The sequence below is a fragment of the Oncorhynchus keta genome, chromosome 33 (assembly GCF_023373465.1).
Source record: "Oncorhynchus keta strain PuntledgeMale-10-30-2019 chromosome 33, Oket_V2, whole genome shotgun sequence".
Lineage (NCBI taxonomy): Eukaryota > Metazoa > Chordata > Actinopteri > Salmoniformes > Salmonidae > Oncorhynchus > Oncorhynchus keta.
This window is the reverse complement of record NC_068453.1, coordinates 5562573-5583448: the sequence shown is the minus strand read 5'-3', so window position 1 is coordinate 5583448 and position 20876 is coordinate 5562573. Positions and strand designations below refer to the sequence as shown.

Sequence of the window (20876 nt, the reverse complement as noted above, 5' to 3'; positions counted from 1 at the left end):
CAATGTCTTTTTATACTGTGCAAGTCGGTTTCCATTTTTCAACAAATGTTTCATTTAACTTTAATCGACAAAAACAATAGATTATTTTTCTCAAGTGGTCCTGCCACGTGACACATTTAATATAGCAACATTTCTATGTGTAAAATGAGGTTTATATAATTTCTTAGGAAATACGTCCCTTTCAATGTTTTCTCTTAAATGGAAGAACACATTCTGCTGTATCAGTATAGGCTTGAAAAAATAATAAGCCCCAAAAATCCATTGATAGTAGTTGTGGTATGTCCAGTGTTGATGCAGATTCTGATAGACCTTCACCAATAGCAGGAGGGTATTTTGATGTAACCAATAGCAGTTGACTTAGAGGTAGGTGAGTCATCACAGATAAAACACACGAGAACCAACATATATTAGTTGTCCAATACTCTATTCTTCACCACATAACACTGGAACAGTATAAGACTTACAGAACACCGAAATAGATTATGTTTAGGCCTATTACATTTAGTTTGCTTTAACAAATATAAATGATCCTTCATACGGTAAGATACTAACTCTTATTTTATTATTGTAATGTAGCCCCTCGTAATAAATTGTTGTTTCAATGCCATTAAAAGCAATCATACATTGTCTCGGAATACCGTATTAAAAACTTTATCATAGGTGTTAACTACGGCAAGATGAGGGACAGACAGTGTGTTGGACAAGAGAAGGGTGATGAAGATATGCACGTGTAGGCACAGGGCGTACCCCCTCTGTCTCAGGCTTTTAGAGGCCTGGTGGGAAGGAACGAGCCGAAACCTAGGATCACAATGTGTTTCCAGAATGTTCTAGAATTTGGCGAGGTGTTCCAGAAACTGGTGAGGCATTCTAGAAGGTGTTATAGTTGTCATTGTACCTTCACCATTACATATCATCCAACACCTAAATACAGAAAGATGATTTTAGGCACGTGTCTACTGTACCATTTCTTACTTCATTTCATCAGCGGGTTGTACAGTTTCAGGGTACAGAAAGGAAAGATCGTAAAAGAGGACACAGTGGATCGGCCCTCCAATGTCAGTAATGGGTGGGTATTTATAGCTGTATTGAAGCGCATGTAAGCATAGGATACATTTCAGACATACTGAGCCCATTCCTGGGGTATGCCAAAGGGACTGCTCGTGTAAGCAGACACACACACACATATACTGTCACGTAGAGGCAGCAAACACCCAGACACACTCGATGCCATGTGCTCCACAATGGACCCTGGGTTTAACGATGAATGGAGTTCCCACGACACTGTAAAGGAGAGGAGGGCACAAAACCCCTCCTTTTTAGCATTCACATACACAAAAGCAAAATAAATGACACATTTACACGCAAACATACACACTATTTACTCACACACTTATACACTTACATGCGATCACACTCAAACACAAACACACTCCACACACTCAGAATGTGACAAAATGTGTAAGAAGAGACACTTAATGACCATATTATGATCTTCGAACCCCGTGTTTTGTTAATACTCATAAGCAAACTAAAATAAAACATATTGACAGAGAGAAGTGCAACACCACTGCATTCGTGAGAGAATTGATTGATGAGAAACAGAACAGAAAGAAATGTAGGCCAGGCTAAATTGCATTCAGACAATTTTTTAAGATGTGATTGCGAGGCTGGGTAAGTGTTTGCGCGCACATTGTGTGTGTGTGTGAGAGAGAGAGAGGGACAGACGGAGGGAGGGAGAGCCAGAGGGAGGTAGAGAGGGACAGGGGGAGGTAGAGAGGGGGAGAGGGAGAAATAAATGGTAATAAAGCTGGTTTGGTGGAGGGAATCTAAATGAAGCATTGAAACAAAAGATCTGTCTGCGCTTGGGTCTATGGGAAAATCTAACAGCTTATTCAAGTCCAAAGACTGTGTGTGTGTGTGTGTGTGTGTGTGTGTGTGTGTGTGTGTGTGTGTGTGTGTGTGTGTGTGTGTGTGTGTGTGTGTGTGTGTGTGTGTGTGTGTGTGTGTGTGTGTGTGTGTGAGACTGAGTCAATGATAATATGTAAGTCAATTTTTTCAAAATGTACATTATTCACAGTTATTTAATTATGGGGGTTTGTATGATAAAAATGTCTTATCAATTATAATGTTTGGGTCAAAATGACAAAAAGTATTGTACTTACAGTATTTGCCATTACATTACATTGGTATAAACATATCCAGACGTCAATCAGTATTTTAAAACAAATTTACGTTTGCATGAAATTCTGGAAGTAAATATATGTTTTAAATTGAACAATAAAAAGCTGTATAATATTATTTTATAATATTTTATAATATAATATAATAATATAATTTTGAAGTGTTAGCCTTTGCACATTTACGTGGACTTACTCTCACATAGTTTACGATTGACTTGTCATCAAACAAACTGTTCACACTTTACAATATAACTGTGAGGTGTGTGTGTGTGTGTGTGTGTGTGTGTGTGTGTGTGTGTGTGTGTGTGTGTGTGTGTGTCCATACACATTCCAGTTCTATCCTAATGAACTGTTCATTTATCAACATGTAGACGTTGTCATTTGAAGAGGTGGAGTATGAGAACAACTTCAGTGCGTCAGTTAGACAATTTATTGGACTCGGCAAGTCAGTTAAGAACATATTCTGATTTACGATGACGGCCGACACCAGCCAAACCCAGATGGCGCTGGGCCAATTGTGCGCCGCCCTATGGGGAAAAAATCACAGCCGGTTGTGATACAGCCCTGGATTTGAACCAGGGTGTCTGTAGTGAGATGCAGTGCCTTAGACCGCTGCGCCACTCGGGAGCCCGAGTTACCTCATTATATATAATTAAAACCATGCGTATCTGGTTTGTTTACAGACATTATGTTGACTTGTATACATCTATATAGATTTGTCTTAAGTTTTCCCGCTATAGTGATCTAATAAAAGTTTTGACCTGTAATTTCAGTCATAATACATGACCCTTGATGATTAGAAATAACCTCAGTGACCTCATAGATAAGCAAATGAGGACATAAATCAGGATACACCCGAAGGAAAGATAGAATAACAGACATACTTCTATTCAAGTTTTAAATAGACATTTACACTAATAACCCATACGATCTGTGAACTTCGGTATGTGGGCCAAAATAGCAATGCTCAATACAGAAAGTTACTTTATGGACAGAGACACTAGATAGAGCGAGCGTTTACTTTGTGCAACCGCATGCATTTGATGCCACTCGGGCCAGTAACTGTCCAATACTGTAGTCCATTTTGGTACAGTCCTGATCACTTCAGCATATGGGAATTCAGTCTTAATTATATATTTGAGCAGAGGTTCGGGGAAAGCATAGGCCTGGGAGTTCTCCTGTACCAGTCAACGTGAAGTGAACTTGTACTGGGCAGATAAAACTTTATACAAACTATATGCCAGTTTTTCCTAAATCAAACTGTAATACATTTGTTTCTGTGTTTGGGGTTTGCTTCACGAGCGTTATTGTACTTTCAGACTTTTAGAAGAATTTCAGTTGTTTAAATGTGTCGTTTTATTTTTGTAGGTTGATTGGATCTGGGGGGCAATGTATAGAGACGGAACAGACCCCGGATTAAAAGGTGAAATTATGTTTAATTGAAATATTCCTGTTTCTTAAGCTTATTAAGGTACAGTTTATATTGGTTTGGTATTTGGTTTGCTTTTCATTGTGTGATTTTCATTCATTCAGTAAAATCAATGGCACTATGTAGCTGTTTGGTTTAACCTGAAATGAAAAGCATCTCGCCTCATTGTTCTGTAGCCTGCAGTTACACAAAGTTAGTCAAATGTTTATGGTGCAGTTGTTTGCTTTGAATAAACCCTCGCACTCACCAGTGTAAGAGAAGAAATCTCAGCTAGTGGACTGTGGTTACGGTAATGTTAGTGATCTGTACAGTACAGTAGAAGCGGCTCATACTCTGAAGCTGCCAAAGAAATCAGTGAAAGAGGAAAAGTAAATCCAGTACCTCAAAGGTCAGATGAAGATGAAGAGACAGTTGGCTCCCTGAGAAGTGCAACCCACAGTGAGTTGGCACCCTGAACTACACAAAGTCCCTATTGTCAGTGGGTGCACTGCAAACAGCACTCAATAGACCTATAAGGCCTACGGCTCCAGTCCTGGGGGAAAAGCACCACCTGTTGGCCGTTTGGTAATATACTGCAGATTGACGAGGCAAGTTCGAGAATCATGCTTGTGTGATGAGTAACCTTGCCTGAAACCTGTAGAGTTATGCTCCCTTAGTGAATGCCCAGCCTTTAGCTCAGTGGGGATAACACAGTCTTTTGGCAATCTGGAGACCCAGGTTCAAACCCGGCAATTCAACATTAGTGTCACATGTTCAAAACATTTCCACTAAAATGGCCTGCCCTTTAGCACCCCGAAGAATGATGTCCGTAATGGGAAGTTAATGATGTGACATTAGAAATAGTGCAATATTTTGTCCGCGAGTTTTGTGTGTGTCCTTACCCTCAGTGGAGTTGTGAAGTTCAGCCATGGTTCAGCTCCTCTTCTCTACAATGGAGAATGAATCTGCTCCATTCATATAAAGCTAAATGAAAGCCACTGACTGTGCGGGAGGTTTCACAAAGCTCGAGGCAGAGCCAGGGTATTGAAGTGTGACACCTATAGTTTCACTTCCACATGTTATTATAACCCTGTTAGTATAATATAATACTCACTTTCCTGGACACAGACCAAGCCTACTACTGAACTAAAAAGCATTCTCAATGGGAGAATGTGTCCAGGAAACCGAACCAATATAACCAAATACAAAATACATATTATAATCTATTAGTATAATAGTACAATCCTATTCGTTTAATATGGTCTCATCCATCCAGGTTGGAATAGAAGGAGTAGCACTGAACTGACAGTGGATTGCTACGGAGGGATACAATGTGACTGTGCCAAAAAATGTTAGAAACAGTGGTAGAGTCTATTTACTTCAATTGCCATGGGGTTGTGTGTGTCCTAACATTAGATTGGCTAAAGAGGGCATCTCTGGACACTGGCTGAATGTGACAATGTGATTTCTCTTCTCAGTCAAAGCACTGTTGTCAGTTAAATTGATAACATATACACTGAGTGTACAAAACAATAAGAACACCTTCCTAATATTGAGTTGAGTTGCACCCCCACCGACCCCTCTTGCCCTTCGAACAGCCTCAATTTGTCGGACATGGACTCTACAAGGTGTCGGAAGCGTTCCACAGGGATGCTGGCCCATGTTGACTCCAATGCTTCCCACAGTTGTCAAGTGTGCTGGATGTCCTTTAAGTGGTGCACCATTCTTGATACACACGGGAAACTGTTGAGCGTGAAAAACCTAGCAGCGTTGCAGTTCTTGACACAAACTGGTGCACATGGCACCTACTACCATACTCCGTTCAAAGACACTTAAATCTTTTGTCTTGCCCATTCACCTTCTGAATGGCACATATACACAATCCATGTCTCAATTGTCTCAAGGCTTAAAAATCTTTATTTAAACTGTCTCCTCCCCTTCATCTACACTGATTGAAGTGGATTTAACAGGTGACATCAATAAGGGATCGTAGCTTTCAACTGGATTCACCTCTCAGTCTGTCATTTAAAGGTGTTCTTAATGTTTTGTATACTCAGTGTACATTGATACAGACTGTTTTAAGATACATTGACCCAAATAATTCAACTACACGCAACAATGTTTCACCCCACTCCTGTGTAAAATGGGCCACGGTTTACTTGACAAAGAGGCATGGATCCGTGCAATGGGAATTGTTTCAGCAACACATCAGTCACTTATTCAAGTGATTCCGTTTTGATTTAAATAACCTATTCTCAGTGACTGATGGACAGGGAGTACTGGATTTCTGTGGCATTTATGTGATCCCTATCCTCCTATCAGCCAAAAGCTGATGTGAGAGAATGTGTGTGTGTGTGTGTGTGTGTGTGTGTGTGTGTGTGTGTGTGTGTGTGTGTGTGTGTGTGTGTGTGTGTGTGTGTGTGTGTGTGTGTGTGTGTGTGTGTGTGTGTGTGTGTGTGTGTGTGTGTGTGTAATTCGCGACTGTGCATCAATCTCACTCCTCCTGAGGCCTGTGACTCACCTTTGTGGTTGTGACTCCCCCGTCTCCCCCTTTCTGAGGTAAACCACAGTGCTGCCCACAGCCTATGTCACAGAGAAAACTCCCAGCGTTAACCACAACCTTTCACCTCTCGTCTCACCCCCTCCACAACCCCAACACTAAACCATCACCAGATTTAAAACCTCCCTACTTGAGTCACTTGATAGTCTCCTAATAGTAACTCTTTACACTCTCTTTGGATAATTCATTCCAATCGTTTAAAAGTTAACAGCAGGTATTTGTCAGTGTCACCTTTATAAACCTTTATAATATAGACAAACTCTTGATTTGAGTCTTGGCTGTAACACACTTGCTTTTCGGCTTCACAGTGAAATCAACAACATAGAAAAAACAGAGATCCTAATGGCTCTAATATGTAATTATATGTAATCCTATGATTGAAAACATCAACGACATTTAATGTTAACTGTGAGGCTTGAGTAACTTAGTTGTGTGGAACAGATATATCCGACCCTGGTCTGGTCTGCCTGGCTAAACTATAATCAAGGGTACTTAATAATGTAGCAAGGCAACAACACAGCAGGTTTAAGCCGAGCTGTCCACTCAAGTAGCTCTCGCTAACACACTCTCCTCTTTTGAGTCTCACAGATGGTGTGAACCTGAGATGAGTCAAGGAGGAACAGGAGGCAAAATATGAGATCGGACATGGACTCATTGCAAGCTTCTACACCTGCATTGCTTGCTGTTTGGGGTTTTAGGCTGGGTTTCTGTACAGCACTTTGTGACATCACCTGATGGAAGAAGGGCTTTATAAATAAATGTGATTGATTGATTGCATGCAATTCACCTTTTCATGTCTGAGTTCTCACATGAGGATCACTTTAAGGACCACTCGGACTGTTCTTCAGAGACAAACCAACTGTCCTTTGGTGTGAGGTAGTAGGTTGTATAGTTTTAGGGTCACACCCAAGCTGTCAGATGACTATACAACATACTGTCTTTCCTGAAGTGGCTGTAATATCATCACAGACTCTCCTCACATGAAGAACCCTCGTCAAAAGCTGCAATGAAAATGTACCTTTCGTGCCTACGTTATTACCATTATTACAATATTATTACATCAATGTATTATTATTCATTTCATATTTGAACAGGAAATGGGATTTCACATTTTCTGGTTGGACTCCATCTCTAACCAACTGGTCAAACGGATTGTGACCGGGTCGATGGTTCATGGTGTTCGCACAGAGTGAGGTAGTAGGTTGTGTGGTTTCAGGGTTGTTATTTTGCCCCATCAGGAGTTAACTGTACAACCTACTGCCTTCCCTGAAGGGCAGCAACACAACGCTACGAGCATGGCCACAATGGAGCTCACTGTCTACTGTGCTGCTTTTAAGTGGAGCGAGAAGTAAAGAAGGTAAGCTGTCTCAAATCATTGCCTTGGTACTTTTTTATTTATTTAACTTAACTAGGCAAGTCAGTTAAGAACAAATTCTTGTTTTCAATGACAGCCTAGGAACAGTGGGTTAACTGCCTTGGTCGGGGATAGGACACCCGATTTTCACCTGGTCAGCTCAGGGATTTGATCTTGCAACATTTTGGTTACTAGACGAACGCTCTAACCACCGAGGCTACCTACCAAAATGTGCTAAACAGAGTATTTTATGTATTGCAATTTGGAAATAGACCTATTGTTTATATATCTTCAATTTTGTAATAATCCATACTGTACTAAAAGTCATAATAAAAAGTGAGTAGTCTTAGTCACATGTGTGTCGACTCCTTTTATTTGTCAAGAATTGGAAGTATATAGTTATGAATGTTCCTAGAAATACTGTATGTGGCCATTTCTTATCCTGGACTGGATCCATCAATACATAAAGAAGGATATATATCAGGATACAAATAAACGAATACATGTCAGGATAAAACAAGGCCGACATTTTGTAACATTGTGTTTGAAATCTACAACGTTTGTGTCCCCACTCTCTTCCCAGCCAGATTCCCATGTCATTTATAGCTTTGATGGTAGATAAAAATATGAGCACAGCCAGCCCGGACAGCCATTAGCCAGTGTATAGGGCAGACGGGCCCTCAGTCACAGATGCCTATGTCACTGCTCCAGAATTTACGACTGTCGGCTGGCACAGGCAGAAGGAAACACGGCCGCAGGGGGAAATGAGGGTTTGAAGACTGCGTTTTCTATGCAAGGACGCAACATCTCAAACAGCACCTTATAACTGTTTTAACTGTGTGTATTTATTACATGTGAATGAAGCGAGTTCACTGGGCGATTTGTTCATTGACAATTAGGTAACTGGGTAATTAGGTAGCAACACCAGGTGGCGCCATAGATCATTGTATTTTCTGCAGCCAGGCAAGTTTTCCTTCCGTAATGATTTTACAGACCGAATGAGAATACATTCGTAGAGATATATAGAAGTAAATTCAGCCATTGCAGCCCCAAAAAAAGCCACCATAAAGATATAGTCAGGAAGCAAACTGGATACATTTTTGGAATGACCAGAAGATACCAACAAGCAATCGTTGAGAGAAAGTTTTTTTTAAAAGTGGACAGTCACTTTAGCCTACTGTCTACTTATAGTAGGGTAGACTTGCCATCGTGCAGATGATATATTTAGTTTATGTCCACATCTCAGTGGTTTTCTGTATTTTTTTCTTTAAAACATATTTTAAGATTGACTGCCAGAGTTGACAGTGATTGATTTACAGTCTAAAAACATGTTGGCCTATTCATGAAACATCATACAGACACATTCATACATACACTGACTCCTCTTTTATTTGCTATCATGTGTTGCATGTGGCTTGATGGCTTTACTTGGCCTTCATCTGTCTTTGTGCTTTTAAATTGAACAAGACAAATTCCCTATTGTATTAATTTCTATTCAATTGCATTTTGGACAGTGTTTTGCAATGCATTTAGTAGTGGGTGAAGGATTCTTTCTGTCATCTGGGGTTGATGAAACTGTAGGATAAATGAAATGCTTTGGCATGTCTCTGTGGAGCTGGCCAGTGGGCATAATCTCAATTGTTTCGGTTTAACAACAGGCTTTTATCAAATGGAAATCTCACCTGTGTGGAACAGGCATCTCTCACTGAGACCTCTGATTTCCTATTCGCTGAAACCATAGGTGTGTCAGGAGGGGTGTGCTTCTCCGGAGTGGTATTACTACATCATTTCCGAAAGGGAGTGTGACGTTTTTGACAGAGGGTGCAGTAGTTTTGACAGAGTCAGTGGTGAACAGCGCAGGCTTGTTTGTATCAAAGGGACTATATGCACCTGCCCCCTCCGATTTCACCTCTGACAGTCGTATTCAGCACGCTTTGCAACCATATGGCGACTTTGGATTGGACAGTCATTGTTGAGGTATAAACCCTCTCTCTTACTGAACAATGTTGTTATGTAATATTGTGATAATAGCCTACGCATGATGTACTGTTTGGATGAAGGAATTAAAAACGGCATGCTTTTAACCTCATTTTGATCGATTTAGATCAATATTTGACTTCAGTATCATGTTGAATGATAAAATTCAACATCAGTTGAGTTAAATTGGAAAGTAGAGAAGGCAAAAGTGAGAAACATAATAAAAACAATTGACTTTCCCTTTAAAAAGTATTCCTGTGTTCTGCATTGTATAATTCCCCATCTAATAGGCTAAAAAGTATCAGTTCTGCTTAAGATGTGTATTTTGTCACATACAACGGATAGGTGCAGTGAAATGTGTTGTTTTACAGGGTCAGCCGTAGTAGGATGGCGCCACTGGGGCAAATAAGGGTTAAGTGGATAACAGTACAGGAGCCAGCGACTTCTTGGTTACTGGTCAAACACTCCAACCACTAAACTACCTGCCACACTCGTAGAGTTGGGCAATGGGGTGGATTTCTGGTTACAATAACCTACATACAGTACAGTAGCCTAGGCTAAGCTATATTCCTATACAAAGTTGGCCTGATGCAAATGGTATTCACTGTATAACGCATGCATTCATACATTGTTCTCAGAATGCCACAGTGGTGTGACAGGAAACATTCCCAACCACTTCCTTTCGTACACCTGTTCTTATCATAGTCTGTTAGCAAGCAGCTTTGCAGGCTCCATGTTTATGTTTTGAGTACTAGGCTACACAGACTTCTTTCTTAGGTGGAGCTAAGAGATGAAGGAGGTGTACGGTTACTGTATACAAGACTTGACCTAAAAGGAAGGTCATTGGTTTTAGCCTGATTCAGTTCATCTAGATCCTGATGACTATGCGCAGGTGTCTGGTTTACATTATCTAGAGCAACTTACATTAGTGAGTGCATACATTAACATATTTTTTGGAGTACTGGTCCCCCATGGGATCTGAACCCACAACCCTGGCATTGCAAGTGCCATGCTCTACCAAATGAGCTACGCATGAACATGTTTACCTTCTGCTGTGTGCTAGTATTTTAAACAGACAGCTAGTTGCATTAAGCATGCCAACACATCTTACACAAACAATCTCTCCTCCACTTTGAGCAATGAGAGATGGACATGCATATTATTAATCTTAGCTATCTGTGTACATTTAAGGGCCAGCCTCGCTGCCCTGTTCTGAGCCAATTGTAATGTTTCTAAATCCCTATTTGTAGCACTTGACCACACAATTGAACAGTATTTGTTAAGTTTTGTAGTGATTTAACTCACTGAGATAGCTGACGTGTATAGTGGTAAGTCATCCGCATACATAGACACACTCAAATCAAATGTATTTATATAGCCCTTCTTACATCAGCTGATATATCAAAGTGCTGTACAGAAACCCAGCCTAAAACCCTAAACAGCAAGCAATGCAGGTGTAGAAGCACGGTGGAAAAACTCCCTAGAAAGGCCAGAACCCAGGAAGAAACCTAGAGAGGAACCAGGCTATGAGGGGCAGCAAGTCCTCTTCTGGCTGTGCCAGGTGGAGATCATAACAGAACATGGCCAAGATGTTCAAATGTTCATAGATGACCAAGAGGGTCAAATAATAATAATCCCAGTGGTTGTCGAGGGTGCAACAGGTCAGCGCGTCAGGAGTAAATGTCAGTTGGCTTTTCGTAGCCGTTCACATTCAGAGTATCTCTTCCGCTCCTGCTGTCTCTAGAGAGTTGAAAACAGAAAACCTATTGTATGATCTCTTATACACTATATTAGGCCTAGCCTTTGGAATGTTGGTTTCCTAGATATGGCTACTATAATGTCATCACTCCATCTGATGGATTTTAATACTGTTTTAAAGCACATTTCTGCTGTATTAGTAAAGATGTATCGATCCCATGTTGATGATTTCATTCCTGTGCTGTTTGTAACGACCCTGGTAGGTTGACTGATAACCTGAAACAGGTTACAGTTGCTGGTTATGGTTTGAAGCTTTTTTTTTGAGTGGACAGCTTGATGAAAGCCAGTCAATATTTAAATCACCCAGAAAATATACCTCTACATTATCAAGCAATTCACACATATTAATATTATCCAGATACTGACTGTTAGCACTTTTTGGTCCATAGCAGTTTCCCACAAGAATGGGCTTTAGGTGATGCAAATGAACCTGTAGCCATATTACTTCAACAGTATTTAACATGAGATCCTCTCTAATCTTTACAAGAATGTGGTTCTGAATATAAACAACACCTCCCCCATTGGCATTTCTGTCTTTTCTATCGACGTTATAACCATGTATTGCTTTCACTGTATAAAGGTATTATCTAATTGAGTTTCAGAGATAATCAGAATATAAATGTAATATGTTACTAGCAAGTCATTGACTTCATGAACCTTGCTTCTTAGGCTAAATATGTTACGGTGGGCTAATTTTAGCCCTTTCCTGGGATGTTTGATTGATTAGATTTTTTTTTTACTGGGAAGCAGACATGCACATCTAATTTTTGTTTGAGCTGATAGTGCAGTTTCAGCTGCACACAGTGGACTTCCTACTAGGACACACCGCTTCAGTGCTAACCGAATATCTCTGGTTCATAGGCACATGATTACTGCATACAATAGCTGTAGGATGAACAGAGGCATTCAGAACAGTTAGATGGACACAAATTAGGTTACTTACATTGTGTCTGCCAATGCCCCAGGGATAATGTGCATTTCCTGAATGATTATCATAATTTAGCGACACAATTGTAGGGATTATCTGAGCTGGGCTTGGGTCATAATAAGTAATTGTCTCAACACAGCCTTGAAATGTGTGGTCGCCAAGATGAGTTGGATGAACTCCATCAACCCTGTAGAGCATTCTCTGTTTCAAGGTGTCAAAGTTATCTACAAAAGTGATTCCAAAAGAGCAAGGATGACAAGAATGGAAATGAGCTTCCCTTAGACAGTTTCTGACAGTTTAGAAATGATTCGGTTGTGCAAACCCACAGCTGTCCGGGTGGCTGGCCTCAGACGATCCCGCCGGTGAAGATATGGAGGTCCTGGGCTGGTGTGGTTACACATGGCCTGCAGTTGTGAGGCCAGTTGGACCTAAAATGACATTGGAGGCAGCCTATGGTAGAGAAATGAACATTCTATTCTCTGGCAACAGCTCTGGGGGACATTCCTGCAGTCAACATGCCAATTGCATGCTCCCTCAAAAACTTGAGACATCTGTGGCATTGTGTTGTGTGACAAAACTGCACAGTGTGGCCTTTTATAGTCCACAGGTGCACCTGTGTAATCATGCTGTTTAATCAGCTTCTTGATATACCACACCTGTCATATGGATGGATTATCTTGGCAAAGGAGAAATTGTCACTAACAGGGATGTAAACACATTTGTGCACAACATTTGAGATAAATTAGTTTTTTGTGCCTCTGGAACATTTCTGGGATCTTTTATTTCAGCTCATGAATCATGGGACCAACACTTTACATGGAGTGTTTATATTTTTGTTCAGTGTAAATACCCTGGTGGAGTTAGGGGTAAGAGTAGACAAGTTTGAATAGCAAAACAAAGAATAAGCACAGTAACAGGTCAGAGGTCGGAGAGGTTTTGGGGGCCTCACAGCATGCTAACAGCTCCTTAACTGTCACTTGAGGCCCAAGTTGATGATGTAACTCTCAGACAGTAAATATCAATTATTAGAGAGATACAGTTGACCTGAAGTAGGACATCTTGACAATATCTCTGATAGCCAGCTATACTGTATAGTACCATGATGTTATCTGTTTGATATCATCAGTCTATGATGTAGCTGCAAGAATATTTTGAAGATAAATACACAACGCAGAGTTTGAGAGGACTAAAAATTAGAGTACTAATGGTCAATAGTGAATTGTAAATAGCAGTTGGCTTTCAGATTATTATCTGTTCAGAATCCGTGGAATGTCACCCCTGAACTCAAGAGCGATGAGTTCTACGTGGGCCACGTTTTCATTGGCCTGTACAATGAGTCCGGGGTGGGATACTTGTTATCTGGCCATTGTCCAAGTCGTACTGCAAAGACTTCTAATTGGTCAATCCTAGGCTAGGGTGGGGGGTTATCAGTGGCATCCTGTCCTTAGTTCTGGGGGAAAAGCTGAAGGACATGGGGACTGAACATCTGACTTCCAGCATAATATCTTGATTTGTCCTCTCTGAATAAACCTATTTTTCTCCCCCTGATTTGCTTTGGAGTTTGTGTTATTGAAGAATAAACTTAACTGAGCATTTTGTTTGTTGACAGGATGTGTTTTGTACCTAACAGTAGAATGTAGAAGTCAGGTCCAACATTGGCCCCCTTGATAAAGATGTGCAAAAACGACTGTATGAAGTAAATAATACAAATACCGAGCTACAGTGCATTCGGAAAGAATTCAGATCCCTTGAATTTTCCAACATTTTGTTACGTTACAGCCTAATTCTAAGATGGATTAAAATCGTTTCTCCCCTCATCAATCGACACACAAACCCCATTATGACAATGCAAAAACAGGTTTTTATAAATTAGCGGAAATATCACATTTACATAAGTATTCAGACCCTTTACTCTGTACTTTGTTGAAGTACCTTTGGCAGTGATTGCAGCCTCGAGTTTTCTTGGGTATGACTCTACAAGCTCGGCACACCTGTATTTGGGGAGTATCTCCCATTCCTCTCTGCAGATCCTCTCAAGCTCTGTCAGGTTGGATGGGGAGCATCGCTGCACAGGTATTTTCAGGTCTCTCCATTCAATGACCTTTAGAGACTTGTCATGAAACCACTCCTGCATTGTCTTGGCTGTACGTTCGCCCCAGTCTGAGCTCTTTGGAGCAGGCTTTTATCAAGGATCTCTCTGTATTTTGCTCTGTTCATCTTTCCCTCGATCCTGACTAGTCTCCCAGTCCCTGCCACTGAAAAACATCCCCACAGCATGATGTTACCACCACCATGCTTCACCGTAGGGTTGGTGCCAGGTTTCATCCCGACACTTGGCATTCAGGCCAAAGAGTTCAACCCTGGTTACATCAGACCAGATAATCTTGTTTCTCATGGTCTGAGAGTCCTTCAGGTGTCTTTTGGCAAACTCCAAGCGGGCTGTCATGTGCCTTTTACTGAAGAGTGGCTTCCGTCGGGCCACTCTACCATAAATGCCTGATTGGTGGAGTGCTGCAGAGATGGTTGTCTTTCTGGATGGTTCCCCCATCTCCACAGAGGAACTCTGGAGATCTGTCAGAGTGAGCATTGGGTTCTTGGTTACCTTCCTGACCAAGGCCCTTCTCCCCCGTTTGCTCAGTTTGGCCTTGGCGGACAGCTCTAGGAAGAGTCTTGGTTGTTCCAAACTTCTTCCATTTAAGAGTAATGGAGGTCATAGTATTCTTGGGGACATTCAATGCTGCAGAAATGTTTTGGTACCCTTCCCCAAATCTGTGCCTCGACATAATCCTGTCTCGGAGCTCTATGGACAATTCCTTTGACCTCATGGCTTGGTTTTTGCTCTGAAATGCACTGTCAACTGTGGGACCTTATGTAGACAGGTGTGTCCCTTTCCAAATCATTTCCAATCAATTGTATTTACCACAGGTGGACTCCAATCAAGTTGGAAAAACATCTCAAGGACGACCAATGGAAACAAGTCTCATAGCAAAATATCTGAATACTTACGTGAGCAAGGTATTTCCATTTTTTTTTTTTTTTATACATTTGCAAAAATGTTTGTCATTATAGGGTATTGTGTGAAGTCGCTCTGGATAAGAGCGTCTGCTAAATGACTTAAATGTAAATGTAAATGTAGATTGATGAGGAAAACATAGAATTGAATACATTTTAGAGGAGGCTGTAACATAACAAAATGGGGAAGAAATACTTTCCGAAGGCACTGCGTATTGTATTTATTTATTTATCTTTATCGAACCTTTATTTAACTAGGCAAGTCAGTTACGAACAAATTCTTATTTACAATGACGGCCTACAAAAAGGCAAAAGACCTCCTGCGGGGACTGGGGCTGGGATGAATGATTATTTATTTTAAATGTTAATAATATATAAATATAGGACAAAACACACATCACGACAAGAGAGACAACACAACATTACAAAAGAACAGGCCTAAGACAACAACATAGTAAGGCAGCAACACATGGCAACTCAGCATGGTAGCAGCACAAAACCTGGTACAAACATTATTGGGCTCCAAAGAAATGTAAATGACATGATTTTATACTAATACAATTGCTCAAATAAATAACAAGTGTTGAATTTGGGGTAAAAGGGGTGTTGGATATGGGGTCATTTCAGTTAAACTGAGTATACAGAAGGATGGAAATGTTTTGAAAAGGTATTTAAACGGTTCCTGAAGGACAGGGAAAGAAAATGGAGAGGAAACATTTTAATGGGGACGTATTCCCTGTATACTGACTTTTTCTCGTGAGGCCTGATCAATCTCCCTAGAAATTATCGGAACAGGGGGGGTTAATTATAAAATGAATGAGAAACACCAGTCTCTAGTCAAATTGTGCCATTACTTTAAGAGCTTATTATTATTATTTGCGTAGGGAGTTATAAAGAGTTGTAATTCTAAGTTGATTAGTTATTCGAATTTGTTTATTTTTGATTTAACATTGTTGTTTTTGAATCACGTGTTCGACGGGGTAAATGACCCGTTTCCTGACTTCCTGGTCTTTGGGTAAATATACAGAAGTACTGTGTTTAGTCTGCATATAGAAGGGAAAATATATGTTAATAAGGTATGACAGTTATTTCAAATGGATTGTGATGTGTATTTTTGATTTGATGTTTTAGTTTCGATACAAAATTCACCAGATTGGGATACTGGAGTGTGAGATTCTGCGAGGGGTTAGGGTGCTAACTTCATGATCTGGTAACTCTTCCAAGAGGTTGCCAGTTACATAATGGAGTATGGATCCATTTTGAAAATGGTTTCAACGGTAACAGTATGCTGGTATGCTCTTTGACATTTGTCGTAGAGATAATGTTATTAAGAAGTGGTCCTTCTGTAGCTCAGTTGGTAGAGCATGGCGCTTGTAACGCCAGGGTAGTGGGTTCGATTCCCGGGACCACCCATACGTAGAATGTATGCACACATGACTGTAAGTCGCTTTGGATAAAAGCGTCTGCTAAATGCCATATATTAAGAAAAGGTTCATGTAGTAATTCATCATATAATCAATACTTGTCTGGATTTCCTGAAACAGAAATGAATTGAGCCAAACTGTTGTTGTGATCTGTGCTTTTTTGAGGTTATCATGGAAGGTGCCGTCAGATCGTGTCTTAATGCATGGCAGGAATGATTTGACCACGGACAGTATGTGTGAATCTCAAAACCCTCCCTAAGTGTATGGCCTAACAGGGATGATGTGTGCTAAATTGAGGAACTGGAATTCGAATCCTGGACTCAACGTAAGCACTAAGGACTGTCATTCTAAATTTGGGTTGGATAATTTATAAAAATGTTTTAGTTATGATTTGGATATAGCGAGAGAGAGAGTTGCTACAGAATGGTGAGTGGTGGGGGTGCTGCTAACATTTATTTGGCCGAGAGAGTCTCCAGAAACCTTATCTCTAAGTGTCATCCTAAAGGGAGGTGGTTTGTTAGGGTAATCACTGGATGATAGCATGGGACAACCATTAAAGTTGTTCGTTCTCTTTTGTTTTACCATGTACTCAGAATGTGTATGTTAAATCGCATCAATGGGTGATGCTAAGTTATTAAACATGTACTCTTTCTCTTTCAAGTCAATATGTTTTTAGGTTTCGTGGAACATAAGAGTGTTCATTGTTCCAGAGGAGGGACTGATGTATATTGACTAATTGATTTGAGAATGTTTTAGTATGTTTATAACTGTGGAAAAGCATTAGGAGTAGTGACTAGTTTGTTATGGGTTAGGTGTGATGATAGAGGAGTATCATTCCCAGAGACTGTATATTGTTATAGGAGATAGCTCTTAGGAGAGAGAGGACAGCTAAAAGCTAACTGTATACAATATGGGGATTTAACTGAACATTACACATACCCAAATCATGGTGAGAGTAGAAGAGATAGTGATGGCATTTCAGACACTATGGTAGACTTGCAGGAAACCTGTGACTCAGAGTTTTGTTAGGTTGGAAATTTTTCCCAAATCATTCATCTTTTTCCAAATTTCTAACAGCCAATTTCTAACATTTGACAGATTACATGTAGGAGTTATTCTCACGGCAATCGCGGTAGGGACAGTAACTGAAGGAGCGGTATTACTAGCGAAGTATGCTATATTGGAATTGGATTACTGAGCAATTATGCTATATGGAATTGGATTACTGAGCAAATGTGGGCTATTGTGAGACTATGGTCATGGGCCATGTTAGTAGTAGCAGGGGTTACTTTAGTAGCATTGCTGAGAAGGGTCAGGCAAGCGGGTACAGAGTCCAGAAACAGACAAGGGTCAAAACCGGGAGGACTAGAAAAAGGAGAATAGCAAAAAGTAGGAGAACGGGAAAAACACTGGTTGACTTGGAAAACATACAAGACGAACTGGCACAGAGGGACAGGATGGGCGGACAGGTGTGGGCAGCTTGGTTGAAGAGCATGCATTTAGTTTTACTTGCATTTAAGAGCAGTTGGAGGCCAGGGAATGAGAGTTGTATGGCATTGAAGCTGGAGGTTAGTTAACACAGTGTCCAAAGAAGGGCCAGAAGTATACAGAATGGTGTCGTCTGCCTAGAGGTGGACCAGAGAATCACCAGCAGCAAGAGCGACATCATTGATGTCATTCCATATAAAGGAGTGAGAAGTTAATGGTTCTCTGTAGAAAGACAGAGTGGCAGTGGAATGTGCTGGGTGGATGGGAGGGAGTCATGGGAGTGCCATAGGTGATATGAGAGGACATCTGTGGATTAGGTGAAGGAGGAGTTGAGGTCAGAAGGTCAGGAGGTCAGGTCAGATCACCTGAAGGGAGAAATAATGGTTTATTATCCTGTTACCCTCTTCCTGTCAAACCATAAGATGTAAGGATTGGAGAGAAGGAGGGGTGCCGTACATATTTTTATTTATTTATTTCACCTTTATTTAACCAGGTAGGCAAGTTGAGAAAAAATTCTCATTTATAATTGCGACCTGGCTATATACTCTATGTCTCTGTCTGAATTACAGCTGTAACGACCCTTTGGGAAGAATAAAACTTGGTTAAGCTTCTCTAGTGTCCGTGAGTTATTTACTCTGAAAAATTAGAACCTAACACAAGTAATATAAAATAATTTCCAACATTTTTGGAGCATACAATGTGTTTGTTTTATTTATTTCTTAAACTTTTTTGCTACTTTATCAAGGATGTCTATCATTTTTGACCTGACTGTAGTTATTTTTGCCTGTAGCTGTAAGTGATAAATATTGATTGTTAGAGATATATAGTAGACCAAGTCAACTTCTTGTCAATATCTGCTTGTTAGCAATACTACTTTACGTGCCATGCTTGCTGTTATTTGCCATGTTGGACTTTAAGCTATCCTTTGACATGGTCTGTTTTATTGATTTCACCTTATGATCTCAATCAACTTTGGTAATCAATGTTGTTGTCGTTCCAAATTGTCTAGTTTATAGAGGTATATTATCGGTTAGCATTTGTTGCTTTGACTTGTTGTGCTTGGCTCAGAGATGTTTGTTTACCTACTGCGATCCAAAAATATACCTCCAGGGAGTCTGGATTATGGACCCCTAGGGAATAGCCTAACTGAAGGCACAATGACCTCTGAAGTGATTGGGAGATAATAAAATAATAAAATAATATATAATAAAATGTATTTATAAAGCCCTTTTTACATCATCCGATGTCACAAAGTGCAATACAGTGCCTTGCTAAAGTATTCATCCCTCTTGGCGTTCTTCCCACACTGCTGCATTACAACCTGTAATTTACTTGGATTTTTATATGGATTTCATGTAATGGACATACACAAAATAGTCCAAATTGGTGAAGTGAAAAAAAAGAATTTGTTTCAGAAAAATCTAAAAAAGAACAAACGGAAAAGTGGTGCCTGTGTATGTATTCGCCCCTTTGCTATGAAGCCCCTAAATAAGATCTGATGTAACCAATTACCTTCAGAAGTCACATAATTAGTTAAATAAAGTCCATCTGTGTGCAATCTAAGTGTCACATGATCTCAGTATATATACACCTGTTCCGAAAGACCCCCAGAGTCTGCAACACCATTGGCAAGGGGCACCACCAAGCAAGTGGCACCATGAAGATCAAGGAGCTCTCCCAGGTCAGAGACAAAGTTGTGGAGATGTACAGATCAGGGTTGGGTTATAAAAAAATATCAGAAACATTAAACATCCCACAGAGCACCATTAAATCCATTATTAAAAAAAGGAAAGAATATGGCTCCACAACAAACTTGCCAAGAGAGGGCCACCCAACAAAACTCATAGACCAGGCAAGGAGGGCATTAATCAGAGAGGCAACAAAGAGACTAAAGATAAACCTAAAGGAGCTGCAAAGCTCCACAGCGGAGATTGGAGTATCTGTCCATAGGGCCACGTTAAGCTGCACTCTCCACAGAGCTGGGCTTTACAGAAGAGTGGCCAGAAAAAAATGAAAAGAATAAGCAAACACGTTTGGTGTTCACTAAAAGGCATGTGGGAGACTCCCCAAACATATGGAAGGAGGTACTCTGGTCAGATGAGACTAAAATGTTGCTTTTTGGCCATCAAGGAAAATGCTATGTCTGTCGCAAACCTAACACTTCCCATCACCCCGAGAATACCATCCCCACAGTGAAGCATACAATAGACTGGTGATTATAGGTTCTCCCATGTCTCATGTCATGTCTGATCCTCTCTGTGTCTCTCAGGCCGCACCACGTAGGCCTGACTGGCAGTTATCGGGAGTGGGAGGGTGGTATATGATTGGGTGGAAGATGGTTCAACAGAGTAGCTGGCTACAGCTGTCTTATACTGCTGAAAACAATGAGAAGTGCATCAGGTCTGTCTGTGATTACTCCCAAATATGTAGCCGAACACACACATACACGCGCACACACACACTCACACATGGATTCAGTACAGGGGTGGGGAAACTCGAGGGCCACATCGGGATTTTGAAATTCAACGGAGGGTCGCATTTTGTGGGGGACTAATTGTTTGTTCAAATAATTTTGCAGGGGCCTCCTGAGTGGCGCAGTGGTCTAAGGCACTGCTTTACAGTGCTTGAGGCGTCACTACAGACCCGGGTTTGGTCCCAGGCTGTGTCCAGCCCGGCGGGCCGGATACCTTGATCTAGTAGCATGTGATGAAAAACAAACATCATATTTAAACTGAAGAGATCGTTTACTGTCAGGACTTGAGTGAGATGATGGGTGTAATTGTAATT

General features: G+C 40.7%; 1 long non-coding RNA gene across 2 annotated transcripts in view; it reads left to right on the top strand.

The window, feature by feature from the left end:
- Positions 1-7855, top strand: part of LOC118366093 (uncharacterized) — a 34249-nt gene extending 26394 nt beyond the window's left edge. Inside the window, exons 4-5 of one of the 2 annotated variants that reach the window (XR_004821876.2) lie at positions 3549-3603; positions 6737-7855. This is a non-coding gene — a long non-coding RNA (uncharacterized LOC118366093). Of the gene's footprint in view, positions 1-3548 lie in introns of both variants that reach the window. The other variant, XR_008088952.1, reaches the window with a different exon arrangement.
- Positions 7856-20876: the final 13021 nt, after the last annotated feature.